Genomic DNA, 16,487 nt, shown 5'->3' with positions numbered 1-16,487 from the left:
CTGATCATGATTTTTGTAATTATAATGTTGTAAAGAATTGTTTGCTAAAACTTTTTAAGCTAACACCTGAAGCTTATAGTAAAAGATTTCTTGAGCATAGACTCAAAGGGAAATGAAAGTATGTGTGGATATGTTGCTGAATTCAGCACTTATTGTCATAGATGGGTGGGTGAGTGGATGTCAGGTCACACTTTTGAAGGGTTGGCAGACATTTTGGTGAGGGAACAAGCCCTTAGCACTTTGCCTAAGGACATGAGGATCTAGTTAGCTAAAAGACAATGTGCTAGTTCAGATGAGTTGAGGAAGAAGGGAGACCTATACCTAGCAAGCAGGGAATCCCTGCACAAGAAAAAGACACCCAGTGCTGCTCATGGGTCTAAGGGAACCCATAGTGGGCAGCCCAGACTGCCCCAACAGAATCTGCCAGTAGCAGGGGAGGCCACTGGTCCAGGTACATGTCCAGGACCTAGGGTTTAATGTTTTGAATGTAATCAGTGGGGCTATGTGGCATATAGATGTCAATGAATGCCTGGTAGGGAACAAAAGATGAGAGAGCCAGTAAGTGGAAATGACAAAATGCCAAAGTAGGTTGTCTTGAGACAACAGGTGCACCAAACTATCATCCTGCAGATGTCTTGATATGGAAGGATTTTGATGAGGCAGTACCATGTGTTTATGCAGTTACACACAGTCAGGCTTGGAGACAAGCATGTGGGTCTGGTAGCCTGGGAGAGACTCAGACAGACCACACACTTGCAGCCAGGACTGGTGAGGAGTTTACTTTGGGGAGGGAGCTACACTGTAGCAGTGAGACTGAAGGTGGGTCACAGCTGCTTGTTGGTACTGATGTTCCCTTGGACAGTGTGACTGCAAAGGTAAAGGTGAGTAGTAGTACCCAGGCTGACAGTGAGGCACTACTGGCAGAGGATGCCAGACTTCCTGTGGAAGAGGAGCTGGAAAGGGTTTCAAAGAGAGAGTTGAGACAGGCTCAGCTCTCGGACCCTACATTACAAGGCCTGAGGCAGGTAGCTAGTGAGGCACCTAAATCTCAAGGGAAGGTGGAATTTGTATACTGGGACAAAGGGCTACTGTATAGAGAATGGACCCCAGAGGGAGGGCTAGAGGGTGAGAGAATACAGCAGTTAGTAGTGCTTAGAGCCTACTATCTGACACTTCTAGCCATAGCCCATGATATTCCCTTTGCAGGTCATATGGGCGTAAAACATGTAAAGAAACATATTAGGCAGAACTTCTATTGGCCTGGAATTTCCAGAGATGTAACAGGGTACTGAAAAACAAAATAGACAAGAAACCACACAGTAGCACAGAACGAAATGATAAAGCGCTTTTCGTTTATTCCAATAAACAAACTTCTTCAGATCAAGAAAAACAAAAAGTCACAGCTTAAATACTCTCTGGGCTAATACTTACAAAGTCAATTAACTACTTAAAGTGAAAGCTGACTTACAAGACACGCCCTATTTGCAAACACAACTAGACTAAAAACTGCTTTTAAAGTAAAAGCTAAAAATCCAAATAGTCAGACTAAAAGTACAACTAGCATTGTCTATAAAAAATGTGTAAATCTAGCCTACTACTAAGCTAGTGAGGCAAGGAAATAATAATTACAAGTGCATAAAAACTCCGCTGGTGTTTGTAAAACTGAGTTAATACAAATTCCTATGTTAGTGCACTAAACTGTGTATGTTGAAGCACATCAAGTGTGCTGAACATAATTGGTAATAAGTAAAGTATCAAGATAAAACTACAAATTCTCAGCAAAAATTACTCAGCAAAAAATACTCAACAAGAAATACACATAAGGTCACTGAACCAAGGTGCTCAAGAGCATTATAATAACTGTGTCGTGCTAGTGTGGAAGGTAACAGGGTACTACAGGACTTGTGAGCAGTGCCAAAAGGTAGGCAAGGCAGGAGAGAAGGTGAAAGCTCCTTTGAGAAGCCATTTCAGAGGGTAGCTATGGATACTCTGAGTACTCCAAGCTCCACAGGCAAAAAGTATATCCTAGTGGTAGTAGATTATGCTACAAGATTATCTGAGGCAGTGGCTTTGTCCTCCATTGAGGCAGAAAAGGTGGCAAATGCTTTGTTAGAGATTTTCAGCAGGGTAGGTTTTCCCCAAAGAATACTGACTGACAGAAGTAACAATTGCATGTCACACCTGCTGACTTGTCTGTGGAAGTAATGTGGGGATGAAGCACCGAAAGACCACACCCCACCATCCCCAAACTAATGGTCTTGTTGAGAGGTTAAACTCTACACTCAAGTCCATGCTACAGGCATTTTCAGACCAGTTTAAGAGGGAGTATGACAGATATTTGCCCCATCTCTTGTTTGCTTACAGAGAAGTTCCCCAGGAATCCACAGGTTTTTCACCCTTTGAGTTATTGTATGGGCAGAGGGTGAGGTGGCCTCTAGACTTAATTCATGATGAGTGGGAGGGTGAGTGTGAATCTCACAAGGAATCTGTTGTAGCATATGTCCTAAACCTCAGGACAAGGCTCAGGGAACTCATGGGTGTGGCCCAGGAAAAAGTGTCAGAAGCCTAACAGAAGAAAAAGGTCTGGTATGACAGGAATACTCGAGCTAGAGAGTATGCTATAAGGCAACAGGTAATGGTTCTCATTCCAGTCAGAAACAGCAAGCTGCAGGCAGCTTGGGAGGGACCCTACAAGGTGATAAGGAAGGTCACTGATGTTAACTACATAGTGGAACTGCTAGGCAGGAGGGAGGAGCACAAACTGTACCATGTTAACATAATGAAACCTTGCCAAGATAGGGATGCCCTTGTGCTGAGTATTTGTAGTGGATTGCAGGAGGAGTCTGAGGGAGATCTGGTGATTGATCTCATCAGTGAGGCTCAGACTGACACCTCAGAGGAAGGGGTAGCAATATCCCAGCAGCTATCTCCTACCCAGGTCCGAGAAATCCAAGCAGTGTTACAGGAGTTTGGGGACATGTTCACTGGGAAACCAGGGTGCACCCACCTGGTGCAGCACCAGGTGGATACAAGACCCCAAAGGCCTATTAGGCAGGCCCCTTAAAGCATGCCTGAGAGAGTCAAACAGACTCTGAGTGATGCGATACAGAAAACTGGAATTAGGGGTAATTCAAGAGTCTAACAATCCCTGGGCCTCCCCTATGGTGCTGGTGCCAAAGATGGATGGCAGCACCAGGTTCTGTGTGGACTACAGGAAATTACATAGTCACATAGAGTCAGATGCTTACCCCATGCCTAGGACAGATGAATCCCTAGAGCAGTTGGGTGGGGCTAAATATCTTACCACCATTGATCTTACCAAGGGTTACTGGCAGGTGCCCTTGATTCCCAGTGCTAGAGAGAGGTCAGCCTTTGAAACTCCTTTTGGTTTGTATGAGTTCACAAATATGCCCCTTGCAATGAAAAATGCCCCAGCAACTTTCCAGAGGCTGGTAGATCATATCCTAGCAGGAGATTTTGCCCTTGCTTACCTAGATGATATTGCCATCTACAGACATTCCTGGAAAGAGCACCTTCAGGATGTAAGGGATGTGCTGGGCAGACTACAGAGGGCAGGGTTGACCATTAAGCCGAACAAATGTCAGGTGGGTATGGCAGAGGTCTCCTACCTGGGATATGGAGTGGGGAGTGGTAAGATCAGGTCAGAATCTGCCAGATTGGAAGCCATTCAGGCATGGCCTGCACCTGTTACCAAAAAGCAGATGAGGGCATTCTTAGGGACAGCAGGGTACTACAGAAAGTTTTTCCTTAGTTGCAGTACCATCGCTGCTCCCCTCATAGACCTGACAAGGAAAGATAAGCCAGAAAAGATAGTGTGGACCACAGCATGTGAGCAGGCATTCCAGAAGTTTAAAGAAGCTTTGGGAGGACCCCCCTGTGTTAGCCAGTCCAGATTACAGCAAAGAATTTGTTGTGCAGGTGGATGCTTCAAACTATGGGGTGGGGGCTGTACTTAGCAAGATTTCCTCAGAGGGAGAAGAGCACTCAGTGGTTTATCTCATTTGTAGGCTCCAACCCAGGGAGGAATACTATGCAGCTGTAGAAAAGGAATGTCTAGCCATAGTGTGGGCACTGCAGAACCTTCAGCCTTATTTGCATGGAAGGAAATTCACTGTAGTTACAGATCACAATCCCCTAAAATGGTTACATTGAGGCAGGCAGCAGAATGCCAAGTTGTTAAGATGGAACCTAGGGTTGCAAGCATATGATATGTCAGTGCAACAACGCAGTGGGATTAGCAATGCCAATGCAGATGGGCTCTTAAGACAGGGACTGGAGTAAGGTATACCCAGATAGACTCAACCCTTTCAAGCAATGTTTCTCAAGGGACACTTGAAAGACTAGCTTGAGTTCTCGGGGGGAAGAAATGTGATAAACTGAGGGCTGCCAGCTCAGCTAGATAGAATTTTGTAAATAATTATATGTCACTGTAAATATTAATATGATCCACAGGCTTGTTTGAAAAATGTAAGAAAACTGTTATGTGCTGAACCTCAAAAATGCAACCACAGTGCACCCTTCTGAAAGAAAGCTGATAAGTAAAGAATTTTACAACAGTGTGTGATCTCAAGCTCAGAGACAGGATGTCTGGACCAGGAAATTCTTTCGATTGCCCTAAGACAGAGATAATTACTAGATTTCACAAGTAAAGTGTTGTTTATTGCTGTGGCTTTCTGGCAGGTGCAGATTACAAAGAAATGCTAAATTTTAAGTTCTTTGAGCCTGGGAAACTTAAGCAGAAGTGTCAAGAATGATGTAATCTGAAATGACTCGGCAGCAATGTGTTTTATCAATTTAAGACTTTCTCAGAGCGAAAGATTTAGCATTTTGTAATTGTGTCTGAACCTGAACACATCAGCTCATCAGAACTTGCTTTGCTCTGTAAGTAGCATCTTATATCTTAGTATTTCTCTTGGAGATAGATAGAAATAGCAAGATTAGTCTAGCTGTTTTTGATATTTATGTCAGACTATCCTGCAATGTTGTTTTAAAGTATTTCCTGTGATTTATGAACTCTCTAATGTCATTGTGTTGAGTTAATAAGTATTGTCTTGTGTTTTTATAGTTATTATTAAATATTTTTAAACCTTTCAATTGTGGCTGCTGTGTGTACAGATAATTTAAGCTCTTAGAGTACTGCGAGGTATTTGGTGATACTGTATAAGCCACTCATAAATAGCCATTAAGTCTCAATCACACTTAGTTGGATAACAGTAACATCGCATAGTAGAATTGGACACCCTTTGGTAAGGGCCTTTAGACTAGCTGATAAGAGTAGTTGGTGGCAGGTGATACTACCATATAGTCTGAGCAGAAGGGGGCATAGCTAATGAACCTGTACCAGCCTTACCCAGGAATGTCTGTATGTTTGTATATTAATCAAATATCACAGTGTGTGTGTGTCAGATACTTGGGCAGGGACATGAAGCACTGGTTGGACAGAGAGGGTATCGGAGGTTTTGGCTTGACTACTTGGCTGAGATCTGAACCCTATAGTTGTGCCAATGTGGAATCTTACTGGGGATCTGGAGAGAAAAGGAGAAACCAGCCCCAGACTGACTGTGATCTCTGTGTGCTCTTAAGCGAAATTGTATTTTGGTGTGTGTGTACTTGTTATCATCCCTATATTAGCGCCCCTCACTGGTGCTAGTGGTGAGGATTCAGGCTTCTTGATTACTGGGCCAGTGCATGGGTGTCACAGAAGCTAAGAGTTAGAACTTGCTGCAAGTATTACTTTTATAACAAATTGTTAAGTGCAGTGGCTTAAAGCCAACAAAAGGTTGACAGATGTTCAACAAGATCAAAATTACTTTCCTGACAAAGATCACTTAGTTTTTTCAGGAGAAACTGCTTCTTGATGGCAATACTAAAATTGGTGAGAGGACATCATGTATGTCAATCAGCTTCTGGAAGCACCAAATTATATCAGCAGTTGATGAGATTGAAGATGTAGGGCAGTATTTGCCTGACTTCCACTACACTGCATTATATTAGAGGTGCAGCATCACCTGTGTTGAAAACAATGTGTTGCTGTAACTGCAGTCAACTCAAAAATGTCATTGTTGGTTTCTTTCTTTTCATACTAAAGAAACCTTTTCAATTTTAACAAATGCTTTAATAATATATATTAGCATCTGTTTAGATCATCAATTTTGGAAATAAGGGGCATGTCACATTTCACAGTACTATTTAAAAAACTTTTTGACATAGAAATGGAAGTTCTGCATTTAATGCTCATATACTGGGGATGCACAGCCAGTGCATTTCCTTGTGCCGGTCCCAAGCCCGGATAAATGGGGAGGGTTGCATTAGAAAGGGCATAAAATTTTGCCAAATCATACATCCAGAAAACAGTACAGAAATTCATACCAGATAGGTCAAGGCCAGGGTTAACAATGACCGCAACCAGTATTGTTGGCCAACAGGGTGCTGGCAGAAATTGGGCTACTGTTGGCCGAAGGAGGAGAAGAGGCAGAAGGCATGCCCGAAGGCAGGTAAAGGCTAGGACTGTGATAGTGAGGGTCGGAACTTTGAATGTTGGCAGTATGACTGGTATAGGGAGAGAGCTAGCTGATATGATGGACCAAAGGACGGTTGGTATATTGTGTGTGCAAGAGACCAGATGGAAGAGGAGCAAGGCTAGGTGTATCGGAGGCGGTTTCAAATTGTTTTATCATGGTGTGGATGGGAGGAGAAATGACGTAGGCATTATCCTGAAGGAACAGTATGTTAAGAGTGTTTTGGAGGTGAAAAGAGTGTCGGATAGAGTGATGGTGTAATGATGAATGTTGTTAGTGCATATGCTCCACAAGTTGGGTGTGCGATGGATGAGAAAGAAAAATTTTGGAGTGAGTTGGATGAAGTGGTGATGACTGTACCCAAGGGTGAGAGACTGGTGAGTGGAGCAGATTTCAATGGGCATGTTGGTGAAGGGAACAGAGAGGATGAGGAAGTGATGGGTAGGTATGGTGTTAAGCAAAGGAATGCAGAAGGACAGATTGTAGTAGATTTTGCAAAAAGGATGGACATGGCTGTGATGAATATGTATTTTAACAAGAGGGAGGAGCATAGGGTGACATACAAGAGTGGAGGAAGATGCACACAGGTGGATTATATCTTATGTAGAAGGGCTAGTCTGAGGGAGATTGGAGACTGTAAAGTGGTGGCAGGGGAAAGTGTAGTTAGACAGCATAGGATGGTGGTCTGTAGGATGACACTGGTGATCAAGAAGAGAAGGATGAGTGTGAGGGCAGCACCAAGGATCAAATGGTGGAAATTGAAAAAGGATAATTGTGAGCTGATGTTCAGGGAAGTGTTAAGACAGGCACTGGGTGGCAGTGAAGAGTTACTGAATAGCTGGGTAACTACAGCAGAGCTAGTAAGAGAGATGGCTAGAAAGGTGCTTGGTGTGACATCTGGAAAGGGGAAGGAGGACAAGGAAACCTGGTGGTGGAATGAAGAAGTACAGGAGAGTATACAGAGAAAGAGGTTGGCGAAGAAGAAGTGGGATTGTCAAAGAGATGAAGAAAGTAGACAAGAGTATAAGGAGATGAGGTACATGGCAAAGAGAGAGGTGGCAAAGGCTAAGGATAAGGCGTATGATGAGTTGTATAAAAGGTTGAACACTAAGTAGGGAGAAAAGGACCTGTACCGATTGGCTAGACAGAGGGACCGAGCTAGTAAAGATGTGCAGCAGGTAAGGGTGAAAAAGGATAATGAGGGAAACATACTTACAAGCGAGGAGAGTGTGTTGAGCAGATGGAAAGAGTACCTTGAGGGGTTGATGAATGAAGAGAATGAGAGGGATAGAAGGTTGGATGATGTGTGGATAGTGAATCAGGAAGTGCAGTGGATTAGCAAGGAGGAAGTAAGGATAGCTATGAAGAGGATGAAGAATGGAAAGGCTGTTGGTCCAGATGACTTACCTGTGGAAGCATGGAGGTGTTTAGGTGAAATGGCAGTGGAGTTTTTAACTAGATTGTTTAATGAAATCTTGGAAAGTGAGAGGATGCCTGAGGAATGGAAAAAAAGTGTTTTGGTACCGATTTTTAAGAATAAGGGTGATGTGCACAGCTGTAGTAACTACAGAGGGATTAAACTGATCAATTACAGCATGAAGTTATGGGAAAGAGTAGTGGAAGCTAGGTTAAGAAGGGAGGTGATCATTAGTGATCATCAGTATGGCTTCATTCCAGGAAAGAGCACTACAGATGCGATGTTTGCTCTGTGAGTGTTGCTGGAGAAGTACAGAGAAGGTCAGAAGGAGTTGCATTGTGTCTTTGTGGATTTAGAGAAAGCATATGACAGGGTGCCTAGACAGGAGTTGTGGTATTGTATGAGGAAGTTGGGAGTGTCAGAGAAGTATGTAAGAGTGGTACAGGATATGCACGAGGGTAGTGTGACAGCGGTGTGGTCTGCGGTGGGAGTGACAGATGCATTTAAGGTGGAGGTGGGATTACATCAAGGATCAGCTCTGAGCCCTTTCTTATTTGCAATGGTGATGGACAGGTTGACAGACGAGATCAGGCAGGAGTCCCCGTGGACTGTGATGTTTGCAGATGACGTTGTGATCTGTAGTGAGAGTAAGGAACAGGTGGAGGAGACCCTAGAGAGGTGGAGGTATGCTCTAGAGAGAAGAGGAATGAAGGTCAGCAGGACTAAGACAGAATATATGTGTGTGAATGAGAGGAAGGATAGAGGAATGGTGAGGATGCAGGGAGTAGAGGTGGTGAAGGTGAATGAGTTTAAGTACTTGGGATCAACAGTTCAGAGTAATGGTAAGTGTGGAAGAGAGGTGAAGAAGAGAATACAGGCAGGATGGAGTGGGTGGAGAAGAGTGTCAGGAGTGATTTGTGACAGACGAGTACCAGTAAGAGTGAAAGGGAAGGTCTACAAGAGAGTAGTGAGACCAGCTATGTTATATGGGATGGAGACAGTGGCATTGACAAAAAGGCAGGAGTCAGAGCTTGACGTGGCAGAGTTGAAGATGTTAAGATTTGCACTGGGTGTGACGAGGATGGACAGGATTAGGAATAAGTATATTAGAGGGTCAGCCCAGGTTGGAAGGTTTGGAGACAAAGCCAGAGAGGCTAGATTACGTTGGTTTGGACATGTGCTGAGGAGGGATGCAGAGTATATTGGGAAAAAGATGCTAAGGATGAATCTGCCAGGTAACAGGAAAAAGAGGAAGGCCTAAGATAAGGTTTATGGATGTGGTGAGAGAGGACATGCAGGTCGTTGGTCTGACAGAGCAAGATGCAGAGGACAGGAAGAAATGGAAACAGTTGATCTGCTGTGGTGACCCCTAACGGGAGCAGCCGAAAGAAGAAGAAGATGATGGACAATAAAATTGTTACAGATGCTTCACCTCCATCCAGTATAGATACCAGAATAGTGTGGTTCATATGCATAATTATGTAAATGTTCATCGTGTTCATATTTCTTTACATATCTGAATCATCAAACATCACATACAGAAATACTTCAGTTCATATGAAATCTCAAAAAATATGAATGGAATGATTACTAAAATATGTGTATAGCATGAATAGTTATAGAGATACTGTAAGTTATTTATAGAGCTTTCTAAACTGCCATTGATATTTACCCTCTTAGCTTTCTCTCCATTCATTACGGGATCCTTTTGCATGTATATTTTAATCAGCTGTGTGGGTGAAGGTATAACTTCTGCTTATTATATTAATACGTGTTCCATGATGGTTTCTGTTTTGTTTTACATATGTATTTATTAATTTCAGAAAACATTTCTAGCATTTCCAGCTTATTGTGACAAAATCTTTACAACCTGCAATGTAATGAATAGTGTGATTGTTTAGAGGGAGCCTTTGCTACATAAAATTTACTTTTACTGGGAAACCTACTGATTGTCATAGCAAGGAATAGTTTCATAACCTTCCCATAGTTGTAGTTTCACTAGATCAGGACTGCCTAAGTCACGCATTAACTAAATTGTGGAGAAGGTGAGTTTTATTATTGTTTTCCACCCTCTCCCTCTTCTCTATATTTTTAAAACATCAGAGCAAATATATTTAGAGATCAGAAACATAATGATTTCTCCCAACTTTGAAAGTGCATGAGGACTTTCCCAAACCTACAAAAAATGTTATTGCATATTTTGCAAGCTCTGGAGCATCACTGTTTTGAGACAGTGGCCCCGTGAGTCATTAGATGCTTTAGTTTATATTAATCATGTCATCCCAAACAATACAGGATCAATAACAGTAAACCTATTTTTATACATTTCATAGCACTAACATTTCCCGAGGTATAAATGTATTTGCACTATGAATATATAGCCTAACTTTCTCAAAAAGCTCCTGTCTAGATACTTTGATGAAAATATGTGTCTGGTGTCAATTTAAACATATTCTACATAAAAAAAACATTCACTTATTGTGCATATTCTCAAGGATGATACTTGTAGGACATGCATTTATATCACACTGCATTGTATCCATATGCGCTGCTACAGACAGCTTTGATGGTGTATTGAGGAGTATTTGTAACATTCTTTTCTACTCTATCTAAGTAATGTAATAACTATTTCATTTTGAGTTGATGAAGACAAGATAACTAAAAATTCATTTCTGTAAATGTTGTAAATTTGTGATGTTTATCCTGATTGTTAATTCTTATGTTAGTACTCCATATCAGCTTATGTAACTTAAATGAGTGTTCTTATGTCTGTATCTATGGATATATGTAATGTATATACTTCTTGTCACAAATGTTCTACTAAAATCATACATACGCTTATGTAACGCATGTCTCATCTTTCTTTCTTCATATATGTATTTTATATGTACTGTAAGAATTAATTTCTCAGTTATAAACTTTGTATGACTAGTGCGCCTATGTGAAACCAGGCTCTAGCTGAAAATGGACAAAGGACTTGCCCAACTACCTGGTTACCAAATTGCAAAATAAAATAAAAATAGATCACTATGGCCTAGAAGACCTAAGGTAAATTAATGCCTTGTGCACTTTCCCATCCTGGGAGGAATGGGGCAGTCCAGGATCAGCCAATTACATAATCTTTCAAGGAGGAACAAAGTTGCAAGAGGTGACATCTGGGGCAGATGTTTTACCACAAAGCTGCTTTGGTAGTTGCTCTTGTTGAATGTGCATGGCAACAGTCAACTATATTGGAGGCGGCATTTTTGGTTGCATGATAATTCAGTCTATGCACTCCCCCTGCCATGTGCAGGGTTTAGGACTAAAATATAAACTTTCTGATTGTCAGGATGCTGGTGAGGGCATAGATCTCCACTGAGGCTGCCTGTATGAAAGCTTCCCATAGCCATATTTTACCCTCATTGGGAAATAGTAGGATGGGGAAATGAATGTGCATAGCAAACAGAAGGAGGCTTGATAGCCAACAGGCATGGTTGAAAAAAGCACCTAGAATATTCTTTGTTATGCTAACTGTGATATCTGTCTTGGCTTTCAGATGTACACAAGCAACTGCTTTAAAAAAGATACCCTGTGTGTGACACAAAACTCCTGAAACGAGATTAGAAAATATATTTGAAAATACATTTGACAAAGTTGTTTTACAGGTGATGTTAACAAACCTGCAACCATTGTGTGTGTGTGTGTGTGTGTGTGTGTGTGTGTGTGTGTGTTTGTGTGCACGCATGCTCACATCCTTGCCCACGTTTGTATGTGCATGTGTGTGTTTGTCTGTCTGCATGTCTGTCTGCCTGCCTGTGCATCTGTGTGTGTACATGTGTATATGATGCACATTTATTCTACCCAGTGTTGAATAAACCATGTAGAGTGAATGTATAGTGAATGGATTTGTAAATGAAAAATTAATATCTTTCTAACTTTAGAGTCTTCACAACAAGAAAGAATGGCATTCTGCCAGGTCAGATCAGTGGAATCAATCTATCAATTTTTGGAAACATTTAGCTTTTCCAAAACAGTTTGAAAAATACACATTTGCAATGTGTATACTTTAAATGAATTAAATATCCTTTTGGCAGTTAGTGAGAGGATTAAAGCTCTTCCTGGGGTGCAGGTTTGATTCCTTCACATTTGTTTTGAAATCATCTCAAGCAAAAATTATAATAAGTATTCCTTTTAGCCTGAACATTTTCTTTTTTTATGCTACAGTTTTACATATTTATAGTTTTTTCATTACATGTTTGACTTGATCCGAAGTAGTTTTGCCAGCTCTGCATATAGCTACAGCCTTAATTCATATTTAATCTGTTTCTCTGAACAGCCTTCCCTTTGTTTTGTGTTTTTTTTCCCTTTTTTTATATATCAAACACAGTTATATAGCTTTTTTTACATATCAAACACAGCTATGTAGCTTATCCATGAATTGTAATATTTACCAAACTCTCAGTAATTGGCTCTGTACTTTAAATCATTGATGTAAGTATCATTGCTTTCCATGAGACCTTATACTCATATAAAGAATAAATGTTAACTATATGGCAAATATTTTCATATGTAGTTACTAAGCATGTGGTCCAGGAGACCATTGGAAAGCCTAGCCCAATTTCCTTGAAGCACTAACTAGGGAAGTGACTTGCTCAGGGTCACAGTAGGCTAATAGAGGCTGAAATAATCAAACCCTGGACCAAAGGAAGCAGCTTTTAGCTTTAATCCTCTGCACTATCTGCCAGACTTGGGAGACTCTAATGACTTCTTGCAATAGTCCTAGAACTTCTGAGGTATAATGGCTTTGCTGTTTCAGATTTCCCCCTCTGATAAGTAGAAACATAGCTCATTGTACCTTCAGAATCTTCTTATCTATTATGCTAGCAGTCTAAAATTTCTTTATCCCCATGTTCTAGTCTTTCAAGCAAATTTGTCTTGAAGACTGACAGTGCAAAGAGATTACAACTGCATCATGTTTCAAACCAAAACTTATAAACTCATGGAATATATGGGTTTGTAAGTCATATAAACAAAGACAATGAAGAAAGATATGAGGTGATGTGCTGTCAGCCAATAAAATGAAAAATACTTCAGGAAATCCTAATACATGACTAAGTAGCATGGAATAATTCAATATAGAAAACATGGCAACAATTTAAAGACCATAGTCATATATTTCTGCCAGCACTGCTAATTTTTAGCAGCTGTTGGTGTTTGAAATCCATCAAAAGAACTGTTCTGTCCCAGAATATCAACATAATTTAATGCAAGTTTCAGGTGAGGGCATTAAACAACACTTTTAAAGGATTCAGGATATGAAATGTTCACTTCAAATGCTCTTCTGGAATCTCTCCAGTGTACTACCAGCCTCAATCTTTCTTTCCTCTTTTGTTGAAACTAAGATAAATCATGCAGAACAAAAAATGCCATAGTCTTCCAAGTACCATATCACATAGCAATGGTTTTAAAAGCACCTCCACCCTGGACTAAGGGTACACTTTTGTGTGGAGTAACAAGAACAAACTAAATATGAGCTACAACAGAATGATGTGACTTAATTTTTAAATGAATGACAACCTAGAACTACAGTCATTTTATAAGATGTTTGAAGACAGATCCAGCCAAATGCCACACTTTCCTGATAAATGAGCAGTTATACTATACTATACTATACTATACTATACTATACTATACTATACTATACTACACTACACTATACTATACTATACTATACTATACTATACTATACCAGAATAAACACGGACATGTTTTATTGGGCTCTAAGTGGTTATTGTGGCATTCTGTGCAAGCTTAATAACTCATGCATATAATATGCCAAACGCTGACAACAGAAAAATATATGCAAACAACTCTAGCTGCCATTGCAGTCATAAACAGGCTCTGCCATCATACCGCTCAATTCCTGCTGCATCTACAATGCACTTACTAAAGGGCATCATCATCAATAAAATTGCAAGAGGCCTTTTTATCTGAGTTTCTAAAATATTACCAGATGAATTCATAAGTCTTTGATGAAGGCAAGCATGACACCTTTATCAAAAATAATTATCTCTATATCTGCTTCTGGTATATGTTTATAAGGATTAACAATAACATATTTGAAGAGATTAATGGCACAACATTAGCTTGAAACTTAAAAACAGCTATACCAGGCAAAACATTCCAATAATTATGAACAAAAGACATTGTTCCATAGGAGATACATTTGCATTTGCATTATTACATGCACATTTATGTAAAAATAAAACGTATGTCATATCTGATGACAGGAATATGAAATCAACAGAGTATGGAGAAGACGTCTGATAAAATAACTAATAGCTTTGACCCCCCCCCCCCCCGGTAAACTACCCTTAGTGGAAGAAAAATCTTTCAAGATAGCATAACATTAAATAGAACATTTTTTAAACTTATAGGAAAGTGTTTTTTTCCCCTTTGACAGTACACAGTTTAGGCAAAGTGGTTACAGTGGTCCTGCCAGAAATGTCTTCTTCAGGGCATTATGTATTATTTTCCTACTCTCACTGCTGAGTGATGGTGGCCTCAAGCTCTGCTACCGAGCCTGACTCCAATTAGAACACATCTGCAGGTAAATTAATTGGTGTTACAGATGTTCGAACACAATTAAATACAATCAAATTATGCAGAACGAATTCAGAAGTCTTAGCAATAGGAATTACAGTATATACAGAATGATTTCAGATGTCTCAACAATAGAAATTACAGTAGGATAAAGAAGTGCTATCTGATGAATAGCAAGTGCTGAGAATGCTCAACATACATAAGTGGGGGAAAGATGAGTGAGTTCATAGAATCTTAAGTTTATATTTCATAGATTAGTACTAAGCTGACTGCCGTTGTGGGCCATTTTAAGCCTGGTCATTTATCCCATGTGAGAATTGAACCCTGCACTTTGTGTCTGTAAGGGAAATACTTTCACCATTATAAGTATATCTTCTTATCTCAATATACATAAAATAAGTGGGTGAGAGATGAGTGAGCATATCTTCTTATCTCAATATACATAAAATAAGTGGGTGAGAGATGAGTGAGCATATCTTCTTATCTCAATATACATAAAATAAGTGGGTGAGAGATGAGTGAGCATATTTTCTTATCTCATACAAAAAATAAGTGGGTGAGAGATGAATGAAAATATCTTCTTCTCTCAATATACATAAAATAAGTGGGCAAGAGATGAATCAATATATCTTCTTATCTCAATACACATAAAATAAGTGGGTGAGAGATGAGTGAGCATATCTTCTTATGTCAAAATTCATAAAATAAGTGGGAGAAAAATGAGTGAGTATGTCTTATTATCTCAATATACATAAAATAAGTGGGTGAGAGATGAGTCAGCATATCTTCTTATCTCAATATACATAAAATAAGTGGGTGCGAGATGAGTGAGTATAGCTTCTTATCTCAACATACGTAAAATAAGTGGTCAAAAGATGAGTGAGTATGTGTTATTATCTCAACATAAGTAAAATAAGTGGTCAAAAGATGAGTGAGTATGTGTTATTATCTCAATATACATAAAATAAGTGGGAGAGAGATGAGTGAGTATAGATTCTTATCTCAGTATACATAAAAAAATAGGGGAGAGATGAGTGAGTATATCTTCTAATCTCAAAATACATAAAATAAGTGGCCAACAGATGAGTGAGCATATCTTCTTATCTCAATATACATAAAATAAGTGGGCGACAGATGAGTGAGTATATCTTACCTTAATGTGCATAAAATAAGTGGGAGAGAGATGAGTGAGCATATCTTCTTATCCTAACCTAGCTATGCATATTGGAGAAATGTTGAAATTGTAAATCTAAGCTCACATAGCACATAAACATAAGGACTATATTTGACTAAAATATGTCATTGCTGATATTGGTTTAAAAGATTAAAATTGAAGAACAGATTAACAATTTTTGTTCCTTTATTAAAGCTTTGCTCTTGAGGCTCACTCCAATTAGAACATTTTTGCGGGTAAATTACTTGATGTTTGAGTTGTTCAAACACAATTAAATACAGTAAAATTATGCAGAACAAATTCAGATGTCTTAGCAATAGAAATTACAGTATGCTAAGGAAGCTCTATCTGATGAATAACGTGCTGAGAATGCTCAATATACATAAGTGGGGGAGAGATGAGAGAGCATATCTTCTTATCTCAATATACATAAAATAAGTGGGTGAGACATTAGTGAGCATATCTTCTTATCTCAGTATACTAATATAAGTGGGTGAAAGATGAGTGAGCATATCTTCTTATCCTAACCTAGCTACGCATACTGGATAAATGTTGAAATTGTAAATCTAAGCTCACATACATCATAAAATGTAAGGACTATATTTGACTAAACTATGTCATTGATTATATTGGTTTAAAAGATTAAAATTGAAGAACAGATTAACTATTTTCATTCCTTTATTAAAGCTCTTTCATACTGCTAATTAACATCACATTTCACATTTTTGTGACTCAATGGTGGTGATAAAACGTGTACGTACCTGTTCATCCTTAG

At 39.6% G+C, this 16,487-nt stretch overlaps 1 long non-coding RNA gene across 1 annotated transcript in view; it reads right to left on the bottom strand.

Annotated features, from left to right (window-relative positions):
• The window catches only part of LOC122810960, a 405,942-nt gene that overhangs the window by 210,306 nt on the left and 179,149 nt on the right, over positions 1–16,487 (bottom strand). Inside the window, exon 2 of the long non-coding RNA XR_006366165.1 lies at positions 16,474–16,487. This exon is cut by the window's right edge and continues 138 nt beyond it. This is a non-coding gene — a long non-coding RNA (uncharacterized LOC122810960). The remainder of the gene's footprint in view (positions 1–16,473) is intronic.

The sequence above is a fragment of the Protopterus annectens genome, chromosome 9.part0 (genome assembly GCF_019279795.1).
Source record: "Protopterus annectens isolate FY-2018-M chromosome 9.part0, PAN1.0, whole genome shotgun sequence".
Lineage (NCBI taxonomy): Eukaryota > Metazoa > Chordata > Ceratodontiformes > Protopteridae > Protopterus > Protopterus annectens.
Note: the sequence above shows the minus strand (reverse complement) of the source record. Positions and strands in the feature narration are given on the sequence as shown.